The sequence below is a fragment of the Aethalodelphis obliquidens genome, unplaced genomic scaffold, assembly GCF_003676395.1.
Source record: "Aethalodelphis obliquidens isolate GAN/ISIS:26980383/991018 unplaced genomic scaffold, ASM367639v1 scaffold4, whole genome shotgun sequence".
Lineage (NCBI taxonomy): Eukaryota > Metazoa > Chordata > Mammalia > Artiodactyla > Delphinidae > Aethalodelphis > Aethalodelphis obliquidens.
In genome coordinates, this window is record NW_020837948.1 from 26,629,872 (window position 1) to 26,644,059 (window position 14,188).

Consider the following 14,188-nt stretch of genomic DNA (forward strand, 5'->3'; position numbering starts at 1 on the left):
AAAAAAAAAAAAAAAAAAAAAAGTCATGTACAACAATGTTCATTGCAGCTCTACTTACAATAGCCAGGACATGGAAGAAACCTAAGTGTCCATCGACAGATGAATGGATAAAGAAGATGTGGCACATATTTACAATGGAATATTACTGAGCCATAAAAAGAAATGAAATTGAGTAATTTGTAGTGAGGTGGATGGACCTAGAGACTGTCATACAGAGTGAAGTAAGTCAGAAAGAGAAAAACAAATACTGTATGCTAACACATATATATGGAATCTAAAAAAAAAAAAAAAGGTTATGAAGAACCTAGAGGCAGGACAGGAATAAAGATGCAGACATAGAGAATGGACTTGAGGACACGGGGAGGGGGAAGGGTAAGCTGGGACGAAGTGAGAGAGTGGCATGGACTTATATATACTACCTAATGTAAATAGACAGCTAGTGGGAAGCAGCTACATAGCACAGGGAGATCAGCTTTGTGCTTTGTGACTGCCTAGAGGGGTGGGATAGGGAGGGCTGCAGGGAGACGCAAGAGGGAAGAGATATGGGGATATATGTATATGTATAGCTGATTCACTTTGCTATAAAGCAGAAACTAATACACCATTGTAAAGCAATTATATTCCAATAAAGATGTTAAAAAAACCCAAAAGACAGAATAAAACCACAATGAGATACAACTATACTCTTATTGGAATGTCTAAGAAAAGAGAGAGAGAGAGAGAGAGAGAGAGAGGAAATACCATGGCTGGCAAGGATGTAGAGCTACTGAAATTTATACACTGCTGGAAGGAATGCAAAATGATACAGCCACTTTGGAAAACAGCTTTGCAGTTTCTTATAAAATTAAGAATACCATACCATTGAAAGCTATGTTCACTCACAAATTTGAACATGAAACTTTATAGCAGCTTGTCAGTAATCAGGAAACACTACAAACAACTTCCATATCCCTCAACTGAGAAATGAGTAGAATACTCATAAATAAAATGGAATGAACTAGGATACACACAATAACTTGGATGATTCTCTAACATAGTATCCTAAGTGAAAGAAGCCAGGCTCAAAAGGATGTATATTGTATGACTCCACTTATATAATATTCTTGCAAAGACTGTAGGGACAGAAAATAGATCAGTGGCTAAGAAGTGGGGGATGGACTGACTACAAGTGAGTATGGGAGAATTTCCTAGCATAATGAAATTGTTCTGTATCTTGACTGTGGTGGTTTTTACATAACTATATACATTTGTCCAAACAGGTAGAACTGTGCAATAGAATGGGTGAAATTTATACTTATATAATTTAGAGTTATACCTTAATAAAAATACAGTAAAAGACCTTTCCAAGAAAACTGTATTGTTCAAAAGTAAGATTAAAAAACCACACTACCAAAATGTAGCCTATAACATTCAACTTACTCTATTTTCATTTAATGGCAACTGGTGAAATAAAAAAAAAAAAAAAAAAGAAAGAAAATAAAAAAGAAAATAAATATAAAGGATGTGATTTGCAAACATTGAAGAAAACTAAAAATTTAATTTTAATTTTTATACCAATTGAAAAATTAATATTATTCAAGAATTCATGTAAAAGAAAATATATTAAATAGCATCCATTCCTTAATTTCCTTATCACAGTAAATTAACCTATCAATAATTTCAATATATAAATCATTACCATAACAACAGCTTTCAAAGAAATTTTAACAAAATACATTCTTGTCTGATCAAGCTCAAGATACAAGTATGCTAGAAATAACATTTTTTAATTTTTGTGTATGAAGAATCCATTAAGAATGTCCAATTTATTTTGTTAAGTAATTGTCTTGTTAATATTAATAGAACTTTTAATTTTTTCCCAGTTATACCGAGATATAATTGACACATAGCAGTGTGTAAGTTTAAGGTGTACAGTGTAATGATTTGATATAAATAGGTATTGCAAAATTTATACCACAATATAATTAGTTAATATATCCATCACCTCACATAGTTATAATTTTAGAAATAACTTTTTAAAGGATGTAAAGATCAAATTAAAAGAACAGAACAACCCAAACAAACTTATATGAAAATAACACCTCAGTAATTTAATCTGTATTCTTTGCTAAAATTAAACAATTAATTTAAATCATTTAATGTCTGTAAATATAATTTTAGAAAGAAACCACACTTTCAGTATGTTTATATAAAAATAAAAATATTTTGTATATTAACAGTAAATTTTTAATACATAAAGAAATTTTTGTTAAAGTGTTGTATCTACATTTCAAAATAAATTGTATAAAGAGAGAATCGCCGTAAAATTTCCTGAGATACAAAGGAAGCAAGAAGATTACAATAGAGGATTTTATATTCATGGACTTATTCAACTGGAAAAATATTCATTACTCATTTCTATTCATTTATAACATATTCTTTAACAAAAAGGCCAAAGAATATAGGAATTATTTTGGTTAGAATTTTTTTTTTTGCTATAAGTTTGGTGAGAAACTCAATACTTTTTTGGAGTCCGGGCCTAACTTCTACTTTCACATTAGTTTTCTTTAAAGAAATTTTGTAACATTATCACTATTTAGATACAGCCTTGTCTAATATGGTTGATAATTTTAAACAAAGTTAAAAGCAAGAAGTTAAAAATGTCAACTACCATGTTTCACTGCAGAGAAAGAGAAGGTAGTCAAACCTACAACATGTTTGTAAAATCATTTATAGTATGTGTATATGATAACCATAATACTAGGTATATATTATATACACATACTATATATAGTATATATATATATATAGTGCATATACATAGTGTGTATATAGTGTATGTATGTGTGTGCAGTGTGTGTGTGTGTGTATATATATATATATATATATATATAATGCACACACATACACCATTGCCCTGTAAAGCTGTGAAGAAGCACTTGATGTTGGTACCTAGCACTGTGTCCAAACTTATAGATATGGGGGAAAAGCACCAGATATAATGTTTCCTTGAAGACATTTCAAGCAGAGCCCCTTGCTACCACATTTAGAACTATTTAGTACAGAAAAGGGTTTTTTTTATCCTATTGCTCACCTTTACAGGCTCCTCATGGTCAACACTTAGGGGACAACTATCAAAAATGTTTTTCATCCCTCTTATAACACAGGTTTTTTTCTTTTCTTTTCTTTATAATCTCACCTTTTTACTCTTCCCTCTTCTCTTTTTTCTTCTTTTAGAAAAACAAGATTGGCTAAAGATTGGTTTAATTTTTCCCTTCAAAAGAAATCCAAGTGTATTAACATAACTGTCCACCCACTGGCTGAGAGATAGATATACAAATGCATTCAAAGGGCCAGTCAGAGGTCAATCTGCTTCGAAATGGAAGCAGGAAGTCCGAAGTCTGGATTCACATCAGTGTTTTAGGGAATTAGGATGGTTGCGCAATGTCAAGACAATTTATAATCACTGGCATTCTCCCATTAAGGGAGGTTATAAATCAGAGACTGGCTTTCTGGGGGAGGACCTAGTGGGACATTTGTGACTGGGTTGAAGCAATAGAGCTTGGCTTCCCTTGGCACCAAACATAAAACTTGCTTTTTGGAAATGTAAGAGAACTTCAGGTATGGAATCTCTTAAGATATAGAAGTCTGGAAGGATTGTTGACTACTCTGTTGTTTGGTCCCAGCTGTATCTCTGTAATGACATGCTTCACAGCCATGTAAAATGGTCTTTGCCAAGGATATTAGGCCTCATAGGTTATTTTTTAAAATTAATTAATTTATTTTTGGCTGTGTTGGGTCTTTGTTGCTGTGCGCGGGACTTCTCTAGTTGTGGCAAACGGGGGCTACCGTTCGTGGTGGTGAATGGGCTTCTCATTGCAGTGGCTTCTGTTGTTGCGGAGCACGGGCTCTAGGCATGCCAGCTTCAGTAGCCGTGGCGCACGGGCTCAGTAGTTGTGGTTCGCAGGCTCAGTAGTTGTGACTCATGGGCTTAGTTGCTCCTCAGCACATGGGATCTTCGTGGACCAGGGATCGAACCCGTGTCCCCTGCATTGGAAGGTGGATTCTTAACCATTGCACCACCAGGGAAGTCCTAGGCCCCATAAGTTATTAAAGACTTTCACCTTTTTTTTTTTAATGGGAGGAGTCTTGAAATGGAACCAAAGAGTCTTGTTACCTTTTTCTGATGTTGAAGGTGCTTGGTTAAAGAATATAGTTATGTCAAAATATTAACCATTTCTAAACATTTCAATGCATTTATTTCTTGTTCTTCTGTTTGTTTTTACATTTGATTTTTAATTTTTTTTATTTCCAAGGTGTGTATGTGCGTGCAAAAAAGATCCTCCTAATGTTCATTATGAAAAGGTTTAAGAGCAAAGATGTGATTTATAAGAACTGTCAATCAGATGTTGAAAATATGTGTGTGACTCTGTATAGCACTGTATTTCTTCCACATGATTGACTTGCTATTATTTAACAAGCCTGTTCTTTTCACTGATTTTGATTAGATGAATTATTAAAGAAGACTGGTTATAACCTCAAAATTGATTCTTCTTGGGGGTGAAAGTAGAGTCATATTCAGGAACAGCAGGCTGAAAAGTCAAAGTCTCTGAGTGTTTAATGTCAGCATACATCTGGCTCCATTCCAGCGACAGTTTTTCATTGTTTCATTCTCTCTCTCCGTCAGCTGCAACTCCTCAATGTTCTTCACTACTTAAGTGTTTCAAGATGTTCTTTGGTCACCAAAGATTAAAAAAAAACAAACCTTAAACCAACAAAGAACAGAAGAAAAAAAATTGCTGAAATGATTTAATTACTGATTTGGCATTTTCAACCTACAACTTGAAGAATGGCTAACCTTTAGAATTTAGAAAGTTGCTATTAGACCTAGAGTTTTTCCAAGTCAATTAAATTTTACAATCTTAAAGTAAATCTCAAAAATGTCATATCAAGGAATGATACTGAACCCCAGACCTTAAGAAGTGCTCAAGGCCCAAAGTTTTAATAAGCTTGAGTTCAGAGTCTGTCCATAACTGCACTCCCTTCTCTGGTTCATTGACTTGCTAAATCCCGCAGGGAGAAAGAACAAGCACTCCATTTCAGTAACAGGGTCATATCACGTCCTCTTACTCGGGAATTATATTGACTCTTGTAGCTGTCTCCCTGAAAGATTCTCATTTGTCTTTTTACTCTGAGGTCAGCTTAGTCTTATCCACTGTATTTTATGTCTAATTCCTGACCTATATTCCCTTCCTCAAGACCTATACACATTGCCAAGTGTTTAACTTTTCAACTCTGATCACCAACTCAGATCATAAACCATTATATTCTCTACTTAGTGTGTCTCTAGTTTTCTCACAACCCTGCTTGTCTGGTTAACAATTTCTTTCAATGGTTGCCTGATAGCACCTAGCTGTGACTTTGCTCCTAGTGCCTGAATCTCTGCAAGGACTTGCTGATACCTTTTGTTCCAAAAATTTAACAAAACCCCTGTCCTAAGGTAAACTAAGAGCTTAAGAAGCTTTAGAATCCAAATGCTGAATTTTGGCCACCGCAAAGTAAGTAAAAAACAACTTCAAATTATCAGGCTGCCTTAAGTATTTATTCTCAATGACAAAGTGATATGACAGTAAAAATTGTAAATATAAAAGGTCTTAATGCTGTTGGCCATCAGTATCAATTATTCACCTTTTCTTTTTGCAGTACACGGGCCTCTCATTGTTTTGGCCTCCCCCGTTGTGGAGCACAGGCTCTGGACGTGCAGGCTCTGCGGCCATGGCTCACGGGCCTAGCTGCTCGGCGGCATGTGGGATCTTCCCGGACCAGGGCACGAACCCGTGTCCCCTGCATCGGCAGGCGGACTCTCAACCACTGCACCACCAGGGAAGCCCCAATTATTCACTTTTTATGAGGACTTTATTTTTCTTTTCTCTTTGAATGGGTGTGTGCACATGCATGCAGCACCCAAAGAATTGATTTTCCAATCAACCATTTAATGCCACAATACATTTGAGGACAGCTATGGCTCTTCTTTTTCCACATCTACCCTCCATTGCCAGTCCCATTTTCTTCTATTCCATACTATCTACTATATTTAATACGTAACCATCTAATCCAACTTCCACACCTTCACTTAAGCTTGTTAACATCAAATGCAATATGTACTATTGCTTTTGTATACTATTTATCATAATTTTTTGGCTTTATTGAGATGTAATTGAGATATTACATTGTGTAAGGTTAAGGTGTACAGCATGTTGATCTGATACAAGTACATATTGTGAAATGACTATCACAGTTGTGTTAGTTAACACTTCCATCATCACCTCACATAATTATTTCTGTGGTGAGAACGTTCAAGATACATTCTTTTAGCAACTTTCAAGTATATAATATAGGATTTATTGTTAACTATAATCACCATGCTGTACATTAGATCCCCAGAACTTATTTACCTTGTAACTGGAAGTTTGTACCCTTTGACCTACATCTCCCCGTAACCCCCATCTCCCAGCCTCTGACAACCACCATTCTACTCTATTTCTACGAGTTTGGCTTTTTTATATTCCACATATAAGTGATATCACATAGTATTTGTCTTCCTCTGTCTGACATTTCACTTAGCATAATGCCCTCAAGGTCCATTCATGCTGTCACAAATGGCAGGATGTTCTTTCTCATTACTGAATTTCATATATATATATATATATATATATATATATATATATATATATACACACACACACACGCACACACACACACACCCCTGTTGATGGGCACTTAGGTTGTTACCTTGGATATTGTGAATAATGCTGCAGTGAACACAGAAGTGCAGATATCTTTTTGAGATACTGGTTTAGTTTCCTTTGGATATATACCCAGAAGTGGTATTGCTGGATTATATAGTTCTATTTTTAAGTTTTTTTTTTTTTTTTTACAAATAACCTGAGGATCTCTCACTGTTGTGGCCTCTCCCATTGAGGAGCACAGGCTCTGGACGCACAGGCCCAGCGGCCATGGCTCACGGGCCCAGCCGCTCCGTGGAATGTGGGACCCTCCCGGACCGGGGCACGAAGCCGTGTCCCATGCATCGGCAGGCGGACTCTCAACCACTGTGCCACCAGGGAAGCCCCTATTTTTAATTTTTTGAGGATCCTCCATGTTGTTTTCTATAGAGGCTGCACCAATTTACATTCCCATCAACATAAAGTTTCCCTTTTCTCCATATTCTCACCAACACTTATCTCTTGTCTTCTTGATGACAGCCATTCTAACAGGTGTGAGATGATATCTCATTGTGGTTTTGATTTGCATTTTCCCAGATGATTAGAGATGTTGAGCATCATTTCATGTAACTATTGGCTATCTGGATGTCTCCTTTGGAAAAATGTCTATTTGGTTCCTCTGCCCTTTTTTTAATCAGATTGTTTTTTACCTTTTAACGGCAGCATTTAGTTCATTTACATTTAATATTACTAGTGATATGATTGGGTTTAAGTCATCCACATTGCTATTTGTTTTTTGTTTCATTTGTTCTTTGTTCCTTTTTCTACATTTTACTGCTGTCCTTTGGATTGAGTATTTTAGTATTTTCAGTATCTATTTTATCACCTCTCTTGGCCTTTACGCTATACCTCATTATTTTGTTAATGGTTGTTCTCAGGATTACAGTATACATCTTTAACTTATCATAGTCGGCTCATAGCTAATACTGTAAAATACAAGAACCTCAAAACAGTAATTCCATTAACCACCTTCCCTTCTTTCTCTATTCTTTATTGTTTTTGTATATTTTACTTCAAATGACTAGTTTTTTAAAAGATATTAAGGGAAGGGTGAAAACTATTTTATCTTACCTATATTCTTCTATTTCCAGTCTGAATTTCTGTCTGGTATTATTTCCCTTCAGCCCAAAGAACTTCCTTTAGCACTGCTCGTAGTTCATGTGCACTGACAGTAGATATGCCCAGTGTTCATTTATTTTTAAATGTCTTTATTTTACTCTCATTTTTGAGAGATATTTTCACTAGATACAGAATTCTGAAGTGACAGGGTTTTTTTTTTCCAGAACTTAAAAGGTGTTGTCCCATTATCTTCTGCCCTGTTTTTTCTTCTGATGAGGTATTAGCTGTAATTTGTATCACTGTTCTCTGTATATATCATATCATCTTCAGTTGCTTTAAAGATTTTTCCATTTATCTTCGTTTTTTGGCTTTAGACTATATGCCTAGTTTTGGTTTTCTGTTCATTTATTATGCTTGCTGCTCAATGAGCTTCTTAAATCTGCAACGTTCCTCACCGCATTTGACAAATGTTTTCCCATTATTTCTTTAAACATTTTTCTCCTGCCCAATTCTTTCTCTCCTCTTCCTCTGGGATGCATATTATGTGTATAATAGCCTTCTGGATATTTTCCCACAAGTTATTGGGACGCTGTTCCTTTTTTACCAATTGTTTTTTCTCTATTCTTCAAATTGGATTTCTATTGATTGTCTTCAAGTTCACTGACTCTTTCTTCTGCAGCCTCCAATCCACTCTTAAGCCTATGGATTTTTAATTTCATGTGATGTGCTTTTCAATTCTAAAATTTCCATTAGGCTCTTTTTTATAGTTTGCATTTCTGTGCTGAGATACCCCATATGTTTACTCATTATGCCCAACTTGTTGTTTCACATGCCTGACTGTATGTACCACAGTTGCTTTATACTCCTCCTCTGCTTATTCCAACATCTGGGTCATCTCCAAGTCTGTTTTATTAACTGCTCTTCTCCCTTGATTATGGGTCTAATTTCCTGCTTTTTTGAACATCTAGTATTCTTTGATTGTGTAATAGACACTTTAAAATGATACATATTAGGTAGTCAGGATTATATTATCTTGTTTTAAAGAGAGTTGACTTTTTTTAGTGGCAGGCAGTTATACTGTTGACAAATCTTTCTGATCCTGTCAAGCTTGGTTTTACTTGTTATTAGAACAGATCAATTTGGGTTTTTTCTTGGTCCATAATCATGGCCCTTGCTCAAGGGTATGATCTTTACTCATAAAGGTAAGGTACAAACTTTTTGAAGTCTCAACCGAATATCTGAGGTGCTCAGTGAAGTCTCTTCACCCTGGCTTGGCCAGAGACCCAGTGTCTTCTAAGAGTACATGCCTATCTTCCTTTTGATATCTCTGTTAGCTCTCAACCCATCCACAGGAGCACACTGCTCGTGCTTACCCTCATAAAGTCTCACCATACATCATCCCCAGTTAGAGAGCCAAGATGAAAATGGCACTCATCTTGTGATTTCCTTCTCTCAGGGTTCAAAGCCCTGTGCTGCCCATTATTTGATGCCTGAAAACAACTGTCTCATGCATTATGTCCAAATAGTTTTTGGAAGTGTAAGTGTAGTATCTTGTACTCCATCATTTCCAGAGCAGAACTCCTCCTTACTGTCTTAATTTTTATCACCTCATTAAGTTAATGTGAGACATTATTATTGCAAAGGAGAAAATATATTTATTCTTTATGCATTTATTAATAGTACGTTACAAATGTTGACAAAGCTTTGATTGAAGGAAATTAGCAAATGATAAATCTATAAGGGCAGAATTAAGAAATTTCCCTTTGGAATTCCCAGCAGCTTTTTAAACATCAACAGTTTCTGTTACTGCTTCTGGAGAAAAAAGGAATTTTGAGGCATGAGATATAATTTTCTTATGTCAAAACACTGTGCCTAAGAATTTTTCCTGTTGAATAGATGATCAAACAGGCATATTTTAGGACAAAATAACTAACTCATTTTAGATCACAGGCCTTGAGACTACCCCCAATGCCACTTCTAAAAGATTTTTGTGGCTGAAAGCTGTACCAGATGGCTGATACAAACAAGGAAGAGACTTCATCTCTCCCAGCTGTGACTTACTTTGTCTCTGGCATTTAGCTATGTCTAGCATTTAATGTTATGAAAATGTAAGGATTAGAAATCAGTATGATCACTCCTTTAACAAGAGGCTTAGCAGAGGCAAGGCTGGTAGCTTCTTTAGCACACAGATACGTTTGTTTGGCCTGCACAGGGTTTTTAAAAAAATGTCGAATATCTTGCCAAGATTTAAATATTGAGAGATTTTATCAAAAAATTCAGATTTCCATTTTGTCTTGAATCTGGCGACACTAAATTTTAATTTGGGTCCAGTAGTAGTTGGTAGAGCCAGAGAAGCAACTGTCTTTTAGAAATGGCTTGTGGTCCCCTTACCTTTATACATTTATACCACCTCCCAGCTCCTATGGCACACATTTGCCTCCTTCAATCTAATAACATTCAGGAAGTAGGAATAGTTGGCAACCAAAGCAGATAAATGTCTAAAAGCTCCTTTCCAGAGATGTAGGTGGGATTATCAATTTCTAGAACTTATTCCATTTCTCCACTTTAACACTCAGTTTAGTGGTTAGAAGTGCATGATAATTATTCCATTTCACTGTACTAAAGACACCACTGATTTTAAGAGGCATCATTATGCTTTGATCACTAAAAAAATGTAAAGCTCCTACCATTTAACTATGATATCCCATGGACTGAAAGCTGCATCTTGATTGCAGAGATGTGAAAATGTGAAAGATTATGCATATGAATATGATTAATAAAATGCTTTCTAGTTTACAGATCAATTTCAATTTCTTCATAATTTCCATTCTCAACGCCATAACCTCTTAAATAAGCTCCAGGCCTCTAATCTCACTCCTCTTCAGTCCTCCTCCATTCAACTAGTAGAACTATCTTTCTAGAACAGAAATCAGACCATGTCTGTCCTCTATGCTCCAGTTTCCTTAGCATGTCATGTCAGACCACACCCTATCTTGGCTTTCTCTTTTCTGGTCTCACCTTCTCTTGCCCCTGCTTTTGTTTCTAGCAATACCAAATTCACTGAGTCTTTGAGCATGCTGTCTTTTTTGTTTACATCACCTCTTCCGAATTTTCTGGTTAATCAGATTTTCATCCTTTTTTTTTTTTTTTGTGGTACGCAGGCCTCTCACTGTTGTGGCCTCTCCCGATGGGAAGCACAGGCTCCGGACGCACAGGCCCAGTGGCCATGGCTCATGGGCCCAGCCGCTCTGCGGCATGTGGGACTCTCCCGGACCGGGGCACGAACCCGTGTCCCCTGCATCGGCAGGCAGACTCTCAACCACTGCGCCACCAGGGAAGCCCAGATTTTAGTCATTCTTTAATTCAGCACAGTCACAACCTCTTATGCGAGACCTTCTTCGGTACACATACCCATCCTTTTCATTCCATTCTGGGGCCATTTGAAATTAGTTTGGTCTGCTTCTGCACCTACCTACTATTTGCCTTGTGAGTTATTCACATGCATGCATACCTGTCTAGACCAGAGCTTGCAAATGGCCAGTTCATAAGTTGATTCCACCCTTCACAGACACATTCTGCCTACAAAATGTTTAGACAATTTTTGTAATTAGATGTCTATATTAAAAATAGGGACTTTACACATTTTAAGAAAACTAAGTCCTAGAAACATGGGACTAGCATTTCTGGATAACCACACCAGCTGAAGCTGACACAGGCTGCCCCATCCAGAGTAGACATACTTTCTACAGTGTATCAGGGAATCCATCAGTCCTCCTGGTTTTTTAAATGTCTTTTCACTTGTTCAAAATACAGCCCTGGCCTCTATAAGCATCAGCATTTACAACTTTGGGTGTGAACTGTGAACTCCTTGACATAAGGGTGTATCTTACTGATCTGTGTACCCTGGTGCCTAGCACAGAGCTTGGCATATATAGTTGGAGTTCAAAAAATATTTTATATATTGAATAATCCGATATGATAATTACAACAGTCTAGCAAAGATGCAAGGTAGGTATCATGATTCACAGTTGATAAAGATACTACACTTTGGAAAGTCAACTCTTGCTCTTAGTTGATAAGAGGCAGAGCTGAGGTCAAACCCAAATCTGTATTCCATGTCTTAGGATTTCTTACAAAGACAACCAGTCTTATGTGGTTTTCTACCTGTTGAGGTCATGAAACCTCAATATTTTTTCTATTGATAAATTAATCTCCACGTCCTCTGTATCCCCACCATTACAAAACTTATCACGCATTGCTTTGTATGACAGTTCACTGTGTATGTCTCCCCAATGTGACTTGAGGTTGAAGGCCTGTGACCAGACAGTGCCTTTCATGTAGTAGACCTGCAATAGTGGCTTGGAAAATTTAAAGGAATTGAATGAATAAGTCTCTATTCTCTATTATTTCTATCATAACAATGCCTTAAATCCTATATGAAAGGAGGGAAGGAAAAAATGAAGGGAAGAAGGAAAGAAGGAAGACTATTGTTATAAAAGAAGAAAAATAGGTGCTTCCCTGACGGCACAGTGGTTGAGAGTCCGCCTGCCAATGCAGGGGACACGGGTTCGTGCCCCGGTCTGGGAAGATCCCACATGCCGCGGAGCGGCTGGGCCCGTGAGCCATGGCCGCTGAGCCTGCGCGTCGGGAGCCTGTGCTCCGCAACGGGAGAGGCCACAACAGTGAGAGGCCTGTGTACAGCAAAAAATAAAAGAAAATAAAAAATAAAAGAAGAAAAATAAGCATGCAAACAAGAGTTCACTTATACCTAGTTACTGCTTCCCATTTTTATCAACAGTATTTGTCATGACAGAACTGATAAATTCATATCGTTTCCCATCCATTTAGGATTTAAAAGTGTTAATCACATCATTGTCATATTTACTCTTTCAGATGCTTGTATTTGTTTCCACCAGGTCATAGCCACCTCTCTGTTAATGTATCACGTGTTTCTTTCATTAATGCCAAATATTTTGTTCCATTAGTGACATTTTGTGACAATTTAAAAGTCAATCTTACAATTAGAAGTAACACTGCTCTTCTGGACAGTGCTGTCTGAGCTGAATTGACTCTGACTGATAGCAGAGCTTGATATTTCCAGTTTGTTGGGGTCCCCCCAAAAAAACCATAATGTCTTCTTGCCTCTTCCCTTTAGGTGATAAAGTTCAGATGGGAATAAAATAAGTGTCATTCACAGCTATGTTAAGGCAATTAACCCTAAAGGAGTCTTATGCTCCATAAACAGTACTAAGTAAGCCTCTCTGACTCAACCCAGAAAACAGGAACCACACTTAGGTTTTACTAACTGACAACTTCTGGGCTTGACATAGGTATGTGGGTCAGAGGAATAGTGAATTCAGCTAGCCATATACTTTGTCAACTTTAAATCCAAATATGGAAAGCTTGATCATTTTTCTTAGGGCTATTACTTAGTAAGTCATTTAGTGTCAGATAAGTATTGTACTTCTTCTAATGCATTTACTAAATTAAGTAATATACCTACAAAAACCAACCATTACACTTTTATAATTATCTTCTTATCATAAATGGAGAGCTAGGGTTTAAAAGGATTAAGTAGCTTGTGTAAACTGAATTAAGTAGTTTAGTTCTCTCTGCATGTAGTACAAATCTGCCTTTCTTTCTTACCTACTTATCTTCATACATTCTATTAAAAGGTATCCTTTCAATACTTAAAAAAAAATAAATTTATTTATTAATTTTGGCTGCATTGGGTCTTTGTTGCTGCGTGTGGGCTTTCTCTAGCTGTGGTGAGCTGGGGCTACTCTGTTGCGGTGCGCGGGCTTCTCATTGCGGTGGCTTCTCCTGTTGTGGAGCACAGGCTCTAGGAGCGCGGGCTTCAGTAGTTGTGGCTCGCTGGCTCTAGAGCACAGGCTTAGTAGTTGTGGCACATGGGCTTAGTTGCTCCACAGCATGTGGGATCTTCCCGGACCAAGGCTCGAACCCGTGTCCCCTGCATTGGCACCAGATTCTTAACCACTGCACCAACAGGGAAGTCCCAAACCTTTCAATACTTTTTATGCTTTTTCATATATTATTCCACTAGTTTTAGGGTTCTGGGTTCTACATTTATTTAAAAGGAAAATGTAATTTTGCATTCAGACAATACAGTGCACCTTGTTCAAAAATTATTAAGAATTGCAAAATGGTGACAGCAAAGCATTAAACCAAGAATATACAGTGGAGAAAAGACAGTCTCTTAAAAAGTTTGAGTTGGGAAAACTGAACAGAGATGCAAAAGAACAAAACTGGACCACTATCTTACAATATATACAAAAATAAATTCAAAATGGACTAAAGACTTAAATGTAAGATGTGAAACCATAAAATTCCTAGAAGAAAACATA

The 14,188-nt window shown here is 36.8% G+C and overlaps 1 protein-coding gene across 3 annotated transcripts in view; it reads right to left on the minus strand.

Annotated features, from left to right (window-relative positions):
* The window catches only part of CAMK4 (calcium/calmodulin dependent protein kinase IV), a 227,456-nt gene that overhangs the window by 119,486 nt on the left and 93,782 nt on the right, over positions 1–14,188 (minus strand). The window contains exon 1 of one of the 3 annotated variants that reach the window (XM_027100161.1): positions 3,179–3,215. The exons of the other annotated variants lie outside the window; for them this stretch is intronic. The gene's annotated coding sequence lies outside the window, so the exon portion shown is untranslated. Of the gene's footprint in view, positions 1–3,178; positions 3,216–14,188 lie in introns of those variants that run through there. 3 annotated transcript variants of the gene reach the window in all.